Source organism: Rhamphochromis sp. 'chilingali' (genome assembly GCF_963969265.1).
Source record: "Rhamphochromis sp. 'chilingali' genome assembly, chromosome: 8".
Lineage (NCBI taxonomy): Eukaryota > Metazoa > Chordata > Actinopteri > Cichliformes > Cichlidae > Rhamphochromis > Rhamphochromis sp. 'chilingali'.
In genome coordinates this window covers 31,386,103-31,402,420 of record NC_137935.1, presented here as the reverse complement: position 1 = coordinate 31,402,420, position 16,318 = coordinate 31,386,103, and the positions used below count along the sequence as shown (strand labels likewise).

At 41.2% G+C, this 16,318-nt stretch overlaps 2 long non-coding RNA genes across 4 annotated transcripts; one reads left to right on the top strand and one right to left on the bottom strand.

Moving 5' to 3' along the window:
* Positions 1-1,436: 1,436 nt before the first annotated feature.
* LOC308401231 lies at positions 1,437-8,885 on the bottom strand. Of its 2 annotated transcripts, XR_013972495.1 has the most exons (6): positions 7,736-8,885; positions 7,568-7,624; positions 7,328-7,452; positions 5,244-7,244; positions 4,574-4,697; positions 1,437-4,467 (listed from the first exon to the last, which is right to left on the bottom strand). It is a non-coding gene; the product is annotated as an uncharacterized lncRNA (long non-coding RNA). The 2 variants fall into 2 exon arrangements; XR_013972494.1 differs by having other exon boundaries at positions 4,574-7,244.
* A 217-nt stretch (positions 8,886-9,102) lies between these two features.
* Positions 9,103-16,044, top strand: LOC308401277. 2 transcript variants are annotated; one of them, XR_013972504.1, is made up of 4 exons: positions 9,103-9,258; positions 9,515-9,603; positions 13,072-13,212; positions 13,355-16,044. It is a non-coding gene; the product is annotated as an uncharacterized lncRNA (long non-coding RNA). The 2 variants fall into 2 exon arrangements; XR_013972505.1 differs by lacking the exons at positions 9,103-9,258; positions 9,515-9,603 and adding an exon at positions 12,079-12,364.
* Positions 16,045-16,318: the final 274 nt, after the last annotated feature.

The window sequence follows — 16,318 nt, the reverse complement described above, 5'->3', positions numbered from 1 at the left end:
CAAGAAAGCTTTAGTCCGCATCTGTGAATACCCGTGTGTACACCTGTGTGCATACCTGTGTGGATCAGCATGCTTGCATTCCAAAGGTTTCTCCATGTAATGATCTGCTAGGGAGTGTGGGGGGGCCACAGCCCCGTCCTCCAGGGTGTGAAGCGGGTATGGAGGAGATCAAAACTCCAGACATCCAGAGGCCCCCAGAACACAAGAGACCAAGGAAGACCAACAGAGGGGCAGCCGCGCCACTGTTCCAGTAAGAGCTGAGGAGAGTCCCAGATGAGGGCTCGCCCAGCAGCCGCGGAGCAGAAGCCAGGGGGAGTTGCAGTGACGCGCCCGTGAGCTCCGCCGGCCCCCAGCTGTTCTGTATGTTCTGAATCACCATAAAGTTGCTAAGAGCAAGAACACAACACAGCCGGGGGTCTGCCACTCTTTGTTTATTCAGATCTCTTTTCACACAATACTCTTGTTGCTTCTGAGCCTCTCGTTTTACTAAAGGTTATGCTGGAGCAGCAAGACTGAACCAGTGGCTGGATAACATGAGGAGGAAGGAGTGGAGACCTGCACAAACATCATGTCTTTGAAGTGCTCGCTTTAAAACAGAATGCTTTCTAAGAGTGAAAGTTTAAGAAAATCTAACTGTAATATTTAACATGCCTACTCTCCTTTCCCCCCCATTTGTACTAATTTAGGGAGCACAGCAGTTGCAGCCATTTTAAGGTTTTTTGTTTTATTTTTCTCAGGCGAGGTCATCTGTCAGAGGGGCAAGAGGCAATATTTTGGTAAGTACTGACACAGAGGTAAGTGACTCTCCAGGTTTATTAAAGAAGGAATCAGAGTTTGGCAGTGCTGCTAAAAATTCAAAATGATTGAATTTAAAAAATAGAATTTCTTTCATTTCAATATTAGAAAACCAGACTGTTTATATTCAGTGTTATTTATGTCATTTAAATTTAAATGCTCATTTTTGTTTTGTGTGTTGTTGACGAGTATTAAGACTAAGATACAGATTATTTTCTGTCCCAAGGAAGGTCGATACGTTGGCCTTTAGCCAAAAGCAGACTCAATAAAAAAAGATCTTTTCACGGGAATACAAACCTGACAATAACACATCACCCTGTTTTATCCACAACTGTAAATTTTCGGAGACATCCTGTTACATTTACTGAGATCAGCAACAGACTTTCGGAATTCAAACCTCAATAAAAATGTGAAAATGACTCAGCTTTTTCTTTTTTTGTTTTTACAGCACTATGGACTATAAGTTAAAGCAATTAATGATGCAGTGAATGATGGTCAAAGGGTTGATCTTTACACAGAGCACGTCTGTCCCTTTTTATTAGCCCATTACAATTATTCCCCCATCACTTTAAAAAGGCAACAAAACATGCATGTAACATTTCTTCAGAGATGTAATTCAGTTTTAATTATATAGCGCCAAATCAACACAACAGTCACCTCAAGGTGCTTTATATTGTAAGGTAAATACACTAAGTAATACAGGGAAAAAACCAACAATTGAATGATCCTCTTTGAGCAAGTACCTGGCAACAGTGGGAAATAAAAACTCCCTTTTAACAGGAAGAAAGCTCTGGGAGATCAAGGCTCAGGAAGGGGCAGCCATTTGCCACAACTGGTTAAGGGAGAGGGGAGCAGGACAAAAGAAACACACTGTGGAAGAGAGACAAGTTAGTGTCACAATCTAAATGTTGAAGTTGGTCGACATTTTCAGATCAGACTTATGGTCTTTAAGCCAAGTTTAAAATTTGTTTTGAATGTCCTTAGTGTAGTTATTGATGTCATTTCTTTTTATGACAATCTGTTCTTAAATTGTGTTTTATTTCTCACAAAAGTGAAAAGATTATGGAAGAAAGTCGAGCCAAAGAACAGAGTTGGCTCTTAGACTTCGAGTATAGGAGGCCCTCAGCAGAACTTTTAAAGAGAATAAGAAACACAGAAAACCTTAGATAAGGAGGTGTGCTCTGACAGTGCAGCGCAGCACCCAGAAGGCTATTTGGCATTGGCAGAGAAGACTTGGGAAGTTATTCAGAAGCATAACCCTGGTACTCAACTTTGCTGCTCAAACCTCAAATATATTGATACTTTTACGCCAATATACAATTTATTTCCAAAATTGTTACAACAAAGAAATAAAAAACCAAACAGATTTCATAACTTTTTATGCTAATTATTATTTGAAAAGTCAAAACAGGCAGTTTTTGAAAATTCAGATGTAACTCTAACTACAGTCATGAATAAGCAAACATGAATGAAGACTATGTGCTGTCTTAAGACGTTCAAGCAGGGCTCTAGAGTGCGACCAATTTGGTCGCAAATACGACCAAATTTTTCAGTGGTGCAACTAAAACTGTTGGGGTAGCAAAAAAAAAAAAATTTGCAACCTTCCCTGTGGTCAACAACAGACACACATTTTGCCCCTATCGTGGACTAAACCAATCAGAGATAGTAAGGGGCGGGACCTCTCTGATTCGCCGTGGTCCAGATGAAAGTGCAGGTGGAAGTGGGAGGTGAGTAGCTTGAATAAAGCGATATCAATTCATTAAATCCTGAATGACTTTTAAATATAACTGTGTTTTGCCAGAAACGCCAGATTCTCAGATTAAAGCTCACAAAACCATTTCAACAACAACCAAACAGCAAATGAGAGCAGGTACACGGATTCACACAAAGACGTAAACACAGAGCGGACCCGACGCATCAGAATCAGCTTTGTCTTTCTCAGCTTTCTCAAGCGACGGCCTTAGACGGACACGCTGTCGGAGCTCAGCGATTCTGATGCGTCCGCGCTGTGTTTACGTCTTTTTGCGCTGATTCTGAGCTGCAGGTTTTGTCTCTCTTTCAACCAAAATTCACCGAGCCAGCAGCAAAAGAAGCAGCAAACTGCGCTTCACCTTTGATCAATGTCGTCATGAATTTTGCTGTTTTGCTTCCACGACTATTAAAATCACACTTCATGCACAGCTAGCTCTCTCTCTATCTCTCTCCGTACTTCAAGAACAGTTTCCCGTCTCCAATCTCTGTTTTCTGCATTATTCATTTGCTTATTACCCACCAGTCTACCGTTGTTTACAGCGCTGTCGGCTGCTGTCTTTTTCTTTTTTTCACTTAAATGACCTCGGACAAGAAAGCCTATTTTTTCTGTTGTTCAATACTGAAGAAATTTAAACTTTATATGCAGAACATTGTAGAATATTTTGAAGGTTATCTGCTATAAAAAGCCAGACCAGGAAAATCTCCTTCATGTTTTTCTGTGTTTTATTCTCAGTTACTTTCACACAAAGGCATCTGCTGTGATGTTCACAATTCTGATGAAGTCTGACATGTATCCGTACTGATAAATGATCAGAATTATAATATTTCTGACTGTCTGAGGCTAAGTTGAATCGAATCGGGACTTTGAAAACCGGAATCGAATGGATTATAGAAATCAGTGATGATACCCAGCCCTAGTGAGCAGCCTAGGCACGACAGAAGTGGATGTAGCTGTAATAAGAAAATAACTATTGATAACTTTTCTGTTAAGTTAAGGCCTGATCCTTCTGAAATTCATAGCCAGTGCTCTGACACGGTGTCATCAATCTTTGAATGCTGAAAAAGCACAGTGTATCCAGAAAACACATTATATTATATAAATTATTATAAAATTTGTGTGCGCCTAACTTTTGTCCATGGTACGGCTAACTTTAAAAAGTTGGGCGTACCGGTACGCCCATGGCAAAAAGTTAGTCTAGCACTTAGACCCCCGGATAGCCCTGTCAAGGATCAATCAGTGTCAATTAGCAGAATGAAAGTGTTTTATGGATAAAATTGTAACTCCTGCGAGAGAAACAGAATGACGTTCTGTATGGTTTCATTTCAATTTGGCCATAAAAATATTACTTTCTAAAAAATAGAAGCTAAGATAGACTACTTTGTTTAGAAGATGGTGTAAACACTGTGAATAGTTATTTTAAATGTTTAGCTCTATTCACTCCAATTCACTGAGGACCATCTTGAAAATGTCCTGAACTGAAGCCATTTTCAGAACTATAACAGGAAGGGAAAAGACTTCTTAGATTGGTTTTGGTGTTTCTGTGTGAAATCAGTAAAAGTATGAACATAATCGCCATCTAGTGGCAGAGAAAAGGAATTAAAACACTTTGTGAATGAGCTGCCACAGCAGTGGTCCAATCTTCTACTGTGTCAGGAGTATTCAGACAATTTTGACATACTTTTTTTCCACAATGGTAAAACCAATATTAGGTACATAATTCATGACAAATAAACATGTAAAAGGGGTTGATGATATAAAACAGCTCTGTATCAAAGGCAGTGTGGAGTAAGCAGACCTGCTTCTGTTCACTATGAAGATGAAGCTACTTTAAGAAAACCCTCAGAGTCCCAGAGCTTCTTTCTTCACGCTGCAACCCAGCAGGACATTTCCAGCATCCACACACTCTGACACACACGGTGCTAAAAACACAAAACAGATATTAAAATAATGATTGTGGGAGGAAAGCTGTAGAATGAAACAGTTTTTTAAAGCTGTTATTTTATCTGTTACAATCATTGCTAGTACCATTGTGAGCACAGAGCCACGAGGCAGCCTTCATAGCCAGAAGCTCCCACTCGTCCTTTGCATCCATCTTGAAACCATGAAGCCAGATCAGAGCCAGAATGGTGGCCCACACTTCACTGCTGGTCTAATTCCCCAAATCAAAATCAATCAAATAAAACAGACAGAACACACATTTTACTTTCTACAACCAGTAATATTACATATGTTTGTGTACTTCTTTGTCACACGGGGTCACCAAGGTGGGCAGCTCTGCATATTTGATTTGGCAGATTATTACACTGGATGCTCTTCCTGATGAAATCCCAAACTGTGATATCATAAATGCTCTAAAATAATGTGCTGACATGTTTTTACAACAACTGATGAGGAAAATAATTTCTGCTGCCGTGTGGTTTCTGGATAATATCAGACGCTGGTGCAGCTCAGTGGGAGGTTAGGAGTGTGATTACCACCAGTGTTTTAGCTTCTGATATGCAGATGTTTATTCTCAGGCTGTGAGGCAGGCCTACGTTTAGTTTGACTTCATTTTATTTGTTTTATGGTGTGTTTTTAATTATATCATGTGTTTTTGTTCAAATTATAGAATCAAATCTGTTTTATCTCACATCATCATTTTGTGTTAATATTTAAATTGACAGCAGTGCATCTTTTCAGGCTTTGACTTTTCCACCTCCTCGTTGGTCTGTCCCAGTGCAGCAGCCAGAGCTGGATCAAGCAGCCAGCAGCCAGACGCCTCCTGCAGGGAGACTAACTGCAGCAAAGGGTCTCTGGGTGGCTGCTCAGGCACAGCAGCTGGAAAATCTAAGATGCAATAAAAACAAAACCTGATTATGGTGCTAGATGACAAACAGAACTCTACATGATAACCCAGTGCATAAAACACCGCACTGTAAACTATGCAACAGATAAATATTATGTTTTTCACTTGAAAATTACATCTTAAAAATGTCGGGGTGGTCTGCCTCTCCCCACCGCAGGGAAAAGGGAAACACCACCTGAGTCTGGGTGCAGTTCCCCCCTCCAGGGGCAAGGGTACCTAGACCCGGTTAGTAGAGTACGCTTGGGGAGTGTGATCGTGTGTACAGCGTCTCTTTATGTCTGTCTCCACGTTGGTTGAGTGTGGAGTAAGTGCATATGAGAGCATGAGGGTGGGAATGGATGTTTGTATCTGTGTGTGCCTGTATGTCTGTGTCTATATGTCAGGTTGGGTATCAGACGCCACCTCTCTGGGGACATCTCAGGCCCTCCAAGGTTTGGAGGCCTATCTCCCCCCACCACCACTTCCCCTGCCAATGGCAGACTCCCTCAGACATCGGTGCGTTGGTGGTTCTTTGTGTCTGGGGATGGGCGTCCAGGTACACACCGGCTCACTCCTTGGCGGCCGCTTATCGGGGCCTGGATCCTGTGGCTCGCTCGGGCCACTTCGGAGGTGGGGTGCCCCCGGCCTCTTGGCCTGGGGCTCGGTCACTCAGGCACAGCTGGCTGCCGGCGGAGCTCACGGGCGCGTCACTGCAACTCCCCCTGGCTTCTGCTCCGCGGCTGCTGAGTGACCCCTCATCTGGGACTCTCCTCTTTCTGGGACAGTGGCGCAGCTGCCCCTCTGTTGGTCTTCCTTGGTCTCTTGTGTTCTGGGGGCCTCTGGATGTCTGGAGTTTTGATCTCCTCCACACCTGCTTCATGCCCTGGAGGACGGGCTGTGGCCCCCCCACACCCTCTAGCAGATCATTACATGAAGGAACCTTTTAAAAAAACAAGCGCGTCCATGCTCACAGGTGTACACACGAGTGATCACACCCACAAACTACACCCTTTTTGGCTCCTACCTCAAAGCACACTGTGTTCTGTTGATCTTACGTGCTGCACAATAATGTTTAATATTTAGTATTTACTGTCATATTCCCATATATCATTGTGATGTTCTTTATTCTATTACTCTTGTTCTCTTCTGCTTGTTTTCTTTTTTCTTTCTCAACAGGTGATCCAGGTGATCGATATATGCATTTTCTTTTTTTCTTTCTTTTTCTTTTTTTTCTTTTCCTGCCCATTCTGTTGGGTTTTGTTTTTTGCCCTTCTCCCCTGTCCCTCTTCTCAGCTGTTTCTCTTTCTTTCTCCCCTTCTTTCCCCCAGTCAAGTCTGTCCCGTATTCAGCAAGTGAAAATAAAATAAACAATAAAAGGTGAATCAAATGGACCATTACGGCAAGGCTGGGATGGTCAATTTGGTAAAGTAAATCCGTTGGGCATCTTTCTTTGCCTTTAGACAATAATTCTGATGGCAAAAGAGCCAAACGGGACAGGCAAAAAAAAAAAAAAAAAAATCACGTGTTCATTTCATTAGACACTAGCAATACTATTAAACTGGACCTTATCATTCTCATATAGCACTAAATGTGAAACTGAGTCATATCATAACAATCTATATATGTAATATGTGTTTGCCTGAATCTTCCAGCACAAACAGAAAGAGGAGCTGTTGTCTGAGTATCAATGCAAATACACACCAGAAATCGTTCAGTAAAGACAAATTTAATAAATGAAATCTGGTGAGAGGGCCTTTGATGTTTCTCTTTGGATCATCCTTCCATCCATTTCTTCAGCTTATCCAATTCAAGATTGGAGCCATCCCAGCTGTTATGGGGCCAGAGGCAGGAGTACAACCTGGACAGGTCAGTCTAACACAGAGAAACAGACAACTATTCACACTCACATTCAACCTAACTGCATCTCTCTGGACTGTGGGATGAAGCTGGAGTACCTGGAGGGAACCACAAAGGCGCGAGGACTGTCTTGCTCTCAGGTGACGGCCGTTCACGCTGCTCTGAAGACCCTCAGTTGTCTTTGGATCATCCTGTTGTTTGTCTCCCAGTGTCGTTACTGCTCCTCTCCATTCAAAGACAAACACCAAATAACACCAAATGAGAGTGAATCACTTCAGAACAACGGGAACACTCCTGGTTATTGTGAGCAAACGTCATAACAAGATGAATATATTTACCATTTTACTGAGGGAAAATCTTCTGTGTGGAGTTTCTTCTCATCTTGGCTCTTTTTCCTGACATTTAGAAACAAGAGGCAGAAAAGAAAGAATAAAAGTTAAAACCTCAACGATTTTTGAATGTTTGGGCTATTTTAGAAACAACCGTAAACACTATTTACTACTTACCACTTTGTTCATTCTTGCTGACGTTCACTCTCCTCATCTTCTCTCTAAAGGACAAATGACAGTAAAGAGGGAATCATTTTAGTAACTTTATCAACCAGGTGAGCAGAATTTTAGATATTTATCAATATTCTGATTAAAAGCAGAGTGAATACTTATCTTTTTACGAGAAAGGGTTCAATCCGTCCTGTCTTAGGTCTTAATGTCACCTTAATGTCACGCTGGCTTCGCTCCTCCCTCCGCTCCTCTCTGAAAGTTACCTGGATAAAGGATAATAACAATTAATAGCATCATCAAAACAGACAAACCTGAAAGAATTGCTGATCAGAGTTGTGACAGAGTCGCAGGTTAGATGGATGTATACTTATCTTTCACAATGAGAGCGTTTGCATCTTCCTTTAGAGAGAAGATGAGGAGAGTGAACGTCAGCAAGAATGAACAAAGTGGTAAGTAGTAAATAGTGTTTACGGTTGTTTCTAAAATATCCCAAACAAACAACAATGTGTAAAATGAGTTCTTATCTTTTTTTTGTGAGAGGGCCTTTGATGTTTCTCTTTGGATCATCCTTCCATCCATTTCTTCAGCTTATCCAATTCAAGATTGGAGCCATCCCAGCTGTTATGGGGCCAGAGGCAGGAGTAGGAGTAGGAGGCAATATTTCTCCTTGTGATTTTTTAAAAAGATTTTAATCATGTAATAAGAAACTTTGGAGTTTTTCTTATTTCTCTTCTTCCAAACACAATATGAAAATAGATTTTTTTATTCAATTTTTTTTATTCAATAGAGACAGAGGACATGAGTTGAACATGAGCAGGCCAATGACTTGCAGCAAAGGGGACATGCTGCTTAGGTCAGCCAAGACAGTCTTTGTTTTGCCGCCATCTTGTGGATAAATGTTTTACCTGGGTGCAAAGACTAGCCAAGTGAATACGGACAGCCAGTGATGTGTAAACTGTGTCTTGCCACAGGCGACTTTAAAGTCTGCCTTATCAGTGGGTTATACATATATGCTGAGGTCAAAGGAAAACTAAATATACACACACCAGCACTTTGGTGAATTAACTCGAGTCTTTGCTTTAATCTGTGCTAAGTACAGTAGGAGGTTTGGTAGTACATATGAAGATAAGTTCACACATGCACAGAAACATCAGAAGACACATGAAAGTATAGATATTTCTATTTTAGAAAAAAAAATCCATAAATTCTTTTTACATTTTGTTTTGCTTTGAATACTACAGATATTATTTGTCATATTATCGGTAGTGTTTGTAGTTGAATAGTGTTATATTATTATTATGTGTTAGGATTTGATCAATCCATGACGTGCACAAATGCATTCACAATGGTCTTTAAAAGCAAATACATTTTTTCTCTCTAACAGCTGCTGTATTTACTTTCCTCTTCAGTCCTTCCTGTACTTGGTCAACCTCCTCTCCTCTTCCCAGTCGGTGTGGCAACTGCTGGGCCGACAGTCTTTGGCCAACAAAAGCGAATACACCCTGAGGGAGATGCCAACCTCCATACCTGTAAGTGTTTTTCTTCTTCTTCTTTTCCACACACTGCAGTTTTTTTTGTCATCCATCTGAGGGCATGTTTGCACTTTTTATTTGGCCTCCAAACACCACCCACCCATTTGTTTTACTTCAAACGCATTCAAATAAACCCTCTCACACTGAGACTGATATACGTTCTCCACCTTACCCATTGTAAATTTCCACACAGTTTTCGTTTTGCACCCTATCCGGTGCATTCTTGTTCAAAGCCTCTCATTTTACTCCACAGGATTTGATTGACAGACTGATTGCCGTGAATTCGGATGGGAAGATTCATTCTCTCTTCCACTACGAAGAGAGTCACACATTCGGCCTAAGGTGGGATTCTTTTTTTTTTTCAAATTACTTAACATCAGTGGGGAAGTACACGATATCAGATTATCACCTGGTGACTGCACACACACTTCAGCCTCTGGCAATAGGAGACTGGCATGGTGACGTAATCGGCCTTAAAATGCGGCCTTTAAGGCTGCAGACCCTGAATTGGGATACAGCCTCTGAATCGCTGCATCTTGTAGCTGTGTCGTCTTAAATTGGTCATGTGATTTTGACGCGCCGGCGCGTCCGGCAACCCCAGAGGTTTAACTTAATATTTAAGTGTCTCTTGGTTTTAGACTAGTTGTTTAGTCTAATTTGATGTTTTAAACCAGAAAAGGAAGAAGAGGGCTTAGAATTACAGGTAAGAACTGCTCAGTGGTATGTGATAAACTGTAAATGTAAAGCTTACAGGTCAGTCCTCATGTTTTTAAATCAGATTTTGAGTCTGTACATGGCACATTATGCTTTTGCATGTTGTGAAATGTGCTGCAAAACAAACTGAGGTAAACTAACTGGTTTACTGTGATGGATTTAAAGTGTGTGTGACTGGTGCGCAGTGGCTGTGGTGCTCACGGTCAGAGTTCAGTCACAAAGAGGGTAACAGAGATGAATTTAAAGTTAAGGTGATGGTGCTTAGATTCATTCACAGACTGAAACCTTCACACCAACTTTATCCTGTGTCTCTTAGTTTTAGACTAGTTGTTTAGTCTATTTTGATGTTTTAAACCATATCACAGGGTTTTTACTTCACCATTTACGGGGTTTTAACAAGCAAACAAAAGACAGATCGTGATGTTTGAAAATGTTTTGGAAATATTCTTTAAAGATTAGATGTAAAATACCCAGAGGATAAATTCAATTGGTTTATTAGTTTATTACATAAGTTGAAAAAAAGTTAAACAAGTAAATAAAGAAACAACGTAAAAGAAAAGTAAACAAAACAAATCGGTAAATAAAGGAAAATGGTAATAAGAAGGGGAAAAAAAAGAAAAGAGAAAACCCCAACAATCCCCTCTGAGCAAGCACTAGGCGACAGTGGGGAAGAAAAACTGCCTTTTAAACGGGCAGAAACTTCCGGCAGAACCAGGCTCACGAGGGGCAGTCAACTGCCGGGACTGGTTGGGGTGAAAAAAGATGAAGGAGAGAGGGAAGAAGTGTTAGGAGAGAAGGGGAGAGGAGAGGTGAAAATTAAGATGGAACAGAGGTGGAGGGAGACGAGGTGACGTCAGCAGTAGAAAAAATAGAAAAAGTAGAAAGAGCAGGAGTGTCCCTCCTCCAGAAGAAGCGGAAACGTTTTTTCTTCTTTTCCATGAGCTTTTCCACGACCACTTTTTTCTCTAGGATGAGGGTTCTCAACTGATCGGTTGTTTCTTCAACTTCCTTCTCAAGTTTCTGGCATCTTTGCTCCATTTCTTTTAATAGATTGCACTTGTCTGTATTTTGCTGTTGTTTTTCCTCGTGCATCTTTTCTAACTGCTCATTTCTTCTTGTGATTTCTTGAAGCTTACGCTGCAGGTCTTCATTTATTTTCTCTTGTTGCTGCTTTTGTGCAAGCATTTCAGCGTTTTCGCGCTTCAAGTTGTCTGAGTCCTGGAGAATACGTTTTTTTTCTTCTTCCTGTTGCTCTTTCTCTTGAAGAAGCGCTTTATTTTTGCACTCTGTTTCATCCAGCCTGACTTTCAGCACTTCGTATTTTTTCTTTATGCCTTTGAGTTGGTCCTGCATTTGTGTGACCCCTTCCTTTTTCTGTCCGAGGATTTGTGCAGTTTGTTCCATAGCTTCATCAAGCGTTCCTTGGAGCGCCTGATTCTTTTGCTCCATGTTTTGGAGATCCCTTTGCATCTCCCCAATAGTAGCATTCGCGCGTTGAAGCTGGGCAGATGTTTCTTTTAATTCAGCACTCTTTGTCTTGTTTTCCTTCATCAGGAACAAAATCTTCTGTCGTGCTTCACCAAACTTTCCTTCCCAGGCCTCACTAATAATTTTTGTGTAAGGCTGGCGTTGCTGTTGTTTTTCCAGCTCTTGATTTCGTGCTTCCAATTGTCTGCACTTCTCCTCCAGTTGAAGCTTCTCTTCTTCAATTTGTTTAATTTTTGCATGTAGGTCGGAGTTTTCCTGTAATGTCCTTTGGACTGATGAGGCACCAATGGATCGTGTCATATCAGGCTTCCCTCTTGAAGTGAGTGGCCGGCCAGACCTCGAAGGAGAGGCAGCAAGATTGTTTATTCTTTGTTGGCGTTTTCGTGGATACATTTTTAATCCTGTGCACAGTGACTCTGAAGAGGTTTACAAATACTTTCAAATATAGCTCTGGTCGAACGTTTGAAGGCTGCGAACAAACTGACTAAAACTTGCTGCTCCTGACCCCTATTTATAGAAAAACTTCAAAGGCTCAAAGGCATGTCCTTGTGACATCATCACATGTCCTTGTGACATCATCACTCTTTATGAATCAGATTGTCACATGACATTTTAGAATGCGCCCCCTGCCGCCATCACAGTAGGCCAGACAAAGGATACAGCTTCAGCTATGGTGGTACGTGTGTAGTCGGTTGCAACGTTAGATCTCACGATCGTGAAGGCAAGAAACTGGATTAATCTTTTAATCGTTTTCCATCCTGGCGGCAACGTGAGGGATCCCATGTATCCGATATCACCAAACAAAGACGCCAGGCATGGATTGCAGCGGTGAGACGAGCGGATATCGAGTTCCGTGCAATCCCCAGCTTTTTGTTGGTTTGCTCGCGGCATTTTCTCTCCGGTGAGTTCTAAAGTAATTCATATCACTATCCGATTGTTCAGTCTGACGTCACTAGCCGTGTCTGGGCCTAAACTCTGCTGCAGGTCCATATATCAAATGATCACTGTGGCATTACTGAGAGTTAAAACACTGTCTTAAGTCTTTCATCTTTAATAAAATTATCAGCGTTCTGCTCTACCAGGTGTAACAACTGAGTTAAACATCCAGGCATCCATGAAAATGGAATTTATGACATATGAGTTAGAAGTTAGCAGCAAGTTAGCTCGCTAGCTTCTATCTAAATACAATATAGCATGTCCTGACTGCGGGGTTTTGGAAACAAATTAAAACGTACAGCTTTCTTATCACTTCCAACATAAATGAAGACAGAAAACTAAACAGCAGTGACATTTGTAGGGTTACTGAAGTTGGGCTAGCTGTTATATAATGATGTGCTACGTGACCGCTAGCGACACAGCTATGTTAGCACAATATAAACACGCTAACTTTTTTTCCACTCGATAAAAGTTAACGTGAGTGTTCTCGGTGGTCAGGAACAAATGTAATCGCATGGCAGGATGCTGTAAAAGGACCAAACTAAAAGGCTTTTAGTGTTTTTTTTTTTCAATGCGCTGCGGTCATAGATAATGAGATAAAACATGCTAATGTGTGATGCTGCAGAACCACGTCATGTCGACTGAGTAGCTTTTGATTTGGCATTATTGCAGGCAAACCAGCATATGAAATGGATGTAACAAATCCAGACTGGGCACCAACACTGCACATGGGGCACGACGACAAACCTGTGTCAGACTCGGACCGGCACGCAAGGCGTATGCAACGGAAGCGAAAAAGAGCACCCATTGCAGGTAAACATCCCCCTCTGAAAACATACTAAATTGCTCTTATGGTACACTAATCCGCACATAACTTAAAGATGAATCACACACCTGTCATTGGAATATTGGTGTACATTAACCTTAAGTCTATGCACTATTTTTTATCTTACAGGCTTGATGATCGATGAAGGTCTGACAGAAGAACAACAACCATGTCATGGAGGCAGTGGACAGCAGTTGTGTTGGACAAGTGGAGGTTGACGTACCAGCTGCAAATGTGGACAGTGGTGATGGGAGTGACAGCGTCACGGAAGCTGAAGGGCAGACGAAGGACTGTGTGTGCAGTCAACAGGGCAGAGCAGAAATAAACCGGCTGTTGGAGGAGAACAGACTGCTTCGAGCACAGTTGCAAAAGACAGAGCTGAATGAAACTTTCTTAAAGGACGATACCGAAAAAGTAAGATATTACACTGGACTACATTGTTATGCTGTCTTGATGTCCCTCTTCAACACTGTCAAAGATTTCCTGCCAATATCGAAGAAACTGACAGGTTTCCAAATGCTCTTATTCACACTAATGCGTCTGAGACTTGATCTTCCAGTCCAGCATCTTTGTCATCTATTCCATGTGTCGCACAAAACACTGTCTTCTGTCTTCACCGATACCATTGATGTTTTGTATGCCCACTTAGGAGCACTGGTGCACTGGCCTGAGAGGCACTGTCTGCAGGCGACAATGCCTCCACAGTTTACTGAAACTTTTGGAAAACGAGTAGCCATCATTGTTGACTGTTTTGAGATTCGAACAGAAAGACCATCTAATTTAAAGGCACGCGCACAAACATACTCTCATTACAAGGGTACACAGACCATAAAATACCTCATCGGGATTACACCCCATGGAGCTATTTCTTTCATTTCCAGGGGATGGGGGGGTCGTGCATAGAGCAGGGCGATATGGCCAAAAATATTTATCACGATATATATTTGAAAATTTGCGATAACGATATAACCGACGATATAATTGATGCGAGACAAAATACAACTCCACAACATTACTAGCGCAAAAAGACAACCTTCCATTTATTTTCACTTAAACAAGAAGCTGGTTTTTATGTACATTAAAGCTTTATAAAAATGTAACAGTGCAAATGCAAATTCCTTGCTGAAAGTTTAACCAAAAGGCATTTCCAGTAGAAATGGGCTGACATATCCTGAGAATAACCATGTATAATATCCACTGAAGTTAAAAAGAGGTGCTTTGCAACATTAAACTGCAGTGTGCAGTACGCATTTTTCGGACCATAAGGCACATTAAGCGAAACAAAGCAGTCAGATAAATCAAACTTTATTAAACTCATTCTTCTTGCTTCCTCCACTTCTGTACCATTGATTCATTAATGTTGAATTCTCTGGCAGCTGCTCTATTCCCATGTTGTTGCAGTATATTAATGACTAACCTCGTATTGTGGATGGATTATCTCAGTTGTTCTCCTGACTGAAGTTTGGTCCGTTTACAGCATCCTGCCATGCGATTGCATTTGTCTCTAACCATGAAGAACCTTCACGTTAACTTTTATAAGTGGAAAAGTGTTAGTGTTCGTCCTCCAGCTTCACTGTTTATGTTATGCTAACATAGCTGTGTCGCTAGCGATCACGTAGCACATCATTATATACCAGCTAGCCCAACTTCAGTAACCCTACAAACGTCACTGCTGTTTAGTTTCCTGTCTTCATTTATGTTGGAAGTGATAGCAGAGCTGTACGTTTGATTTTTTTCAGAAATCTCTCAGTCAGAACATGCAATATCATGCTTAGGTAACTAGCGAAACTAGCGAGCTAACTTCCGCTAGCTTCCTGCTAACTTCTAACTCCATTAAATGTAATAACTTTTGTTTTCATGGATGCCTGGAAGTTAAACTTTATAGTTACACCTGGTAAAGCAGCAATGCTGATCGTTTTATTAAAGATGAAAGAATTTAGACAGTTTTTAACTCTCAGTGATGCTACAGTGTTGTTTGACCTGAAGCATACGGAGTTTAGGACCCAGATTACTCCCAGATTTAAGAGCATCTTAGTCCGACAAATACGACAATAACGACGACCGCTTGCATGTTCTGCAAAAAAATGTGCTTTGTCGTGTATCTGACAGACAAACACCAAACCAGTTCCACATCACTGAAGTTGCACCATTTTTACAAACCAATTCTGGTTCATCTGTTTCACTCAATAATCGGCCATGTGCATATGAAAACAAAGGCACTGCGCATGCGCGTTTTACTCCCATTCTATCGCGATATTTCATTTTCCTATCGTTGCCTAACATTATACCGGTATTACCGTGAACGGTATAATATGGCCCAGCCCTAGTCGTGCATCAGATAAACAAATCACAGAGAGATGTGGCATTCTTCAAAAGCTGTTACCAGGGGACGTAGTATTGGCTGACAGAGGCTTTGACATCAGAGATGCTGTAGGAATGATGTGTGCGGAGGTCAAGATTCCAGCTTTCACAAAAGGCTACTGTCAACTTGATGCAAGGGACGTTGAACAAACGAGAGCAATTGCCCACCTGAGAATTCATGTTGAGCGAGTAATAGGTAGTTTGCGCAACAAGTTCAAAATGTTACACACAGTCTGATTACTCTTATCATGTGAGGCTGAAGACACAACACTTCTTGATAAGATCGTTAAGGTTTGCTGTGTTTTTGTTAATATGTGCCCCAGTGTTGTTGTCAAACCAGGGCCAAATGACACTTGCTCCTGTTGAGTATTCTTAAAGCTGTTCTTTTGGATGTACTGTACATTGTAAATAGTTGTACTTTGTGTGAAGTTGTTTTAATAAAACAAAAAAGAATAGTATATTTGTTTGTTTTTCTTTATTATAGATCTATTCACATGTACACAGCAATCACATAAAAATGAAATGCAAACTATTTACATCGCACCACACAGCTGTCATCAATCTTTAACCACAACATGAAACATTACAGGCTATTTAGAGCAGCACGTTGTTTCGAGAAGTATTTCCCAACAAGTTCAGGAAGGCACACTTTACGAAAGAAGTCTTGTGCTTTCTTTAAGCGCGGTTTCCAGAAATCCACAGCAGGGAAGACGCGAGTCACAGCAAGGTCTC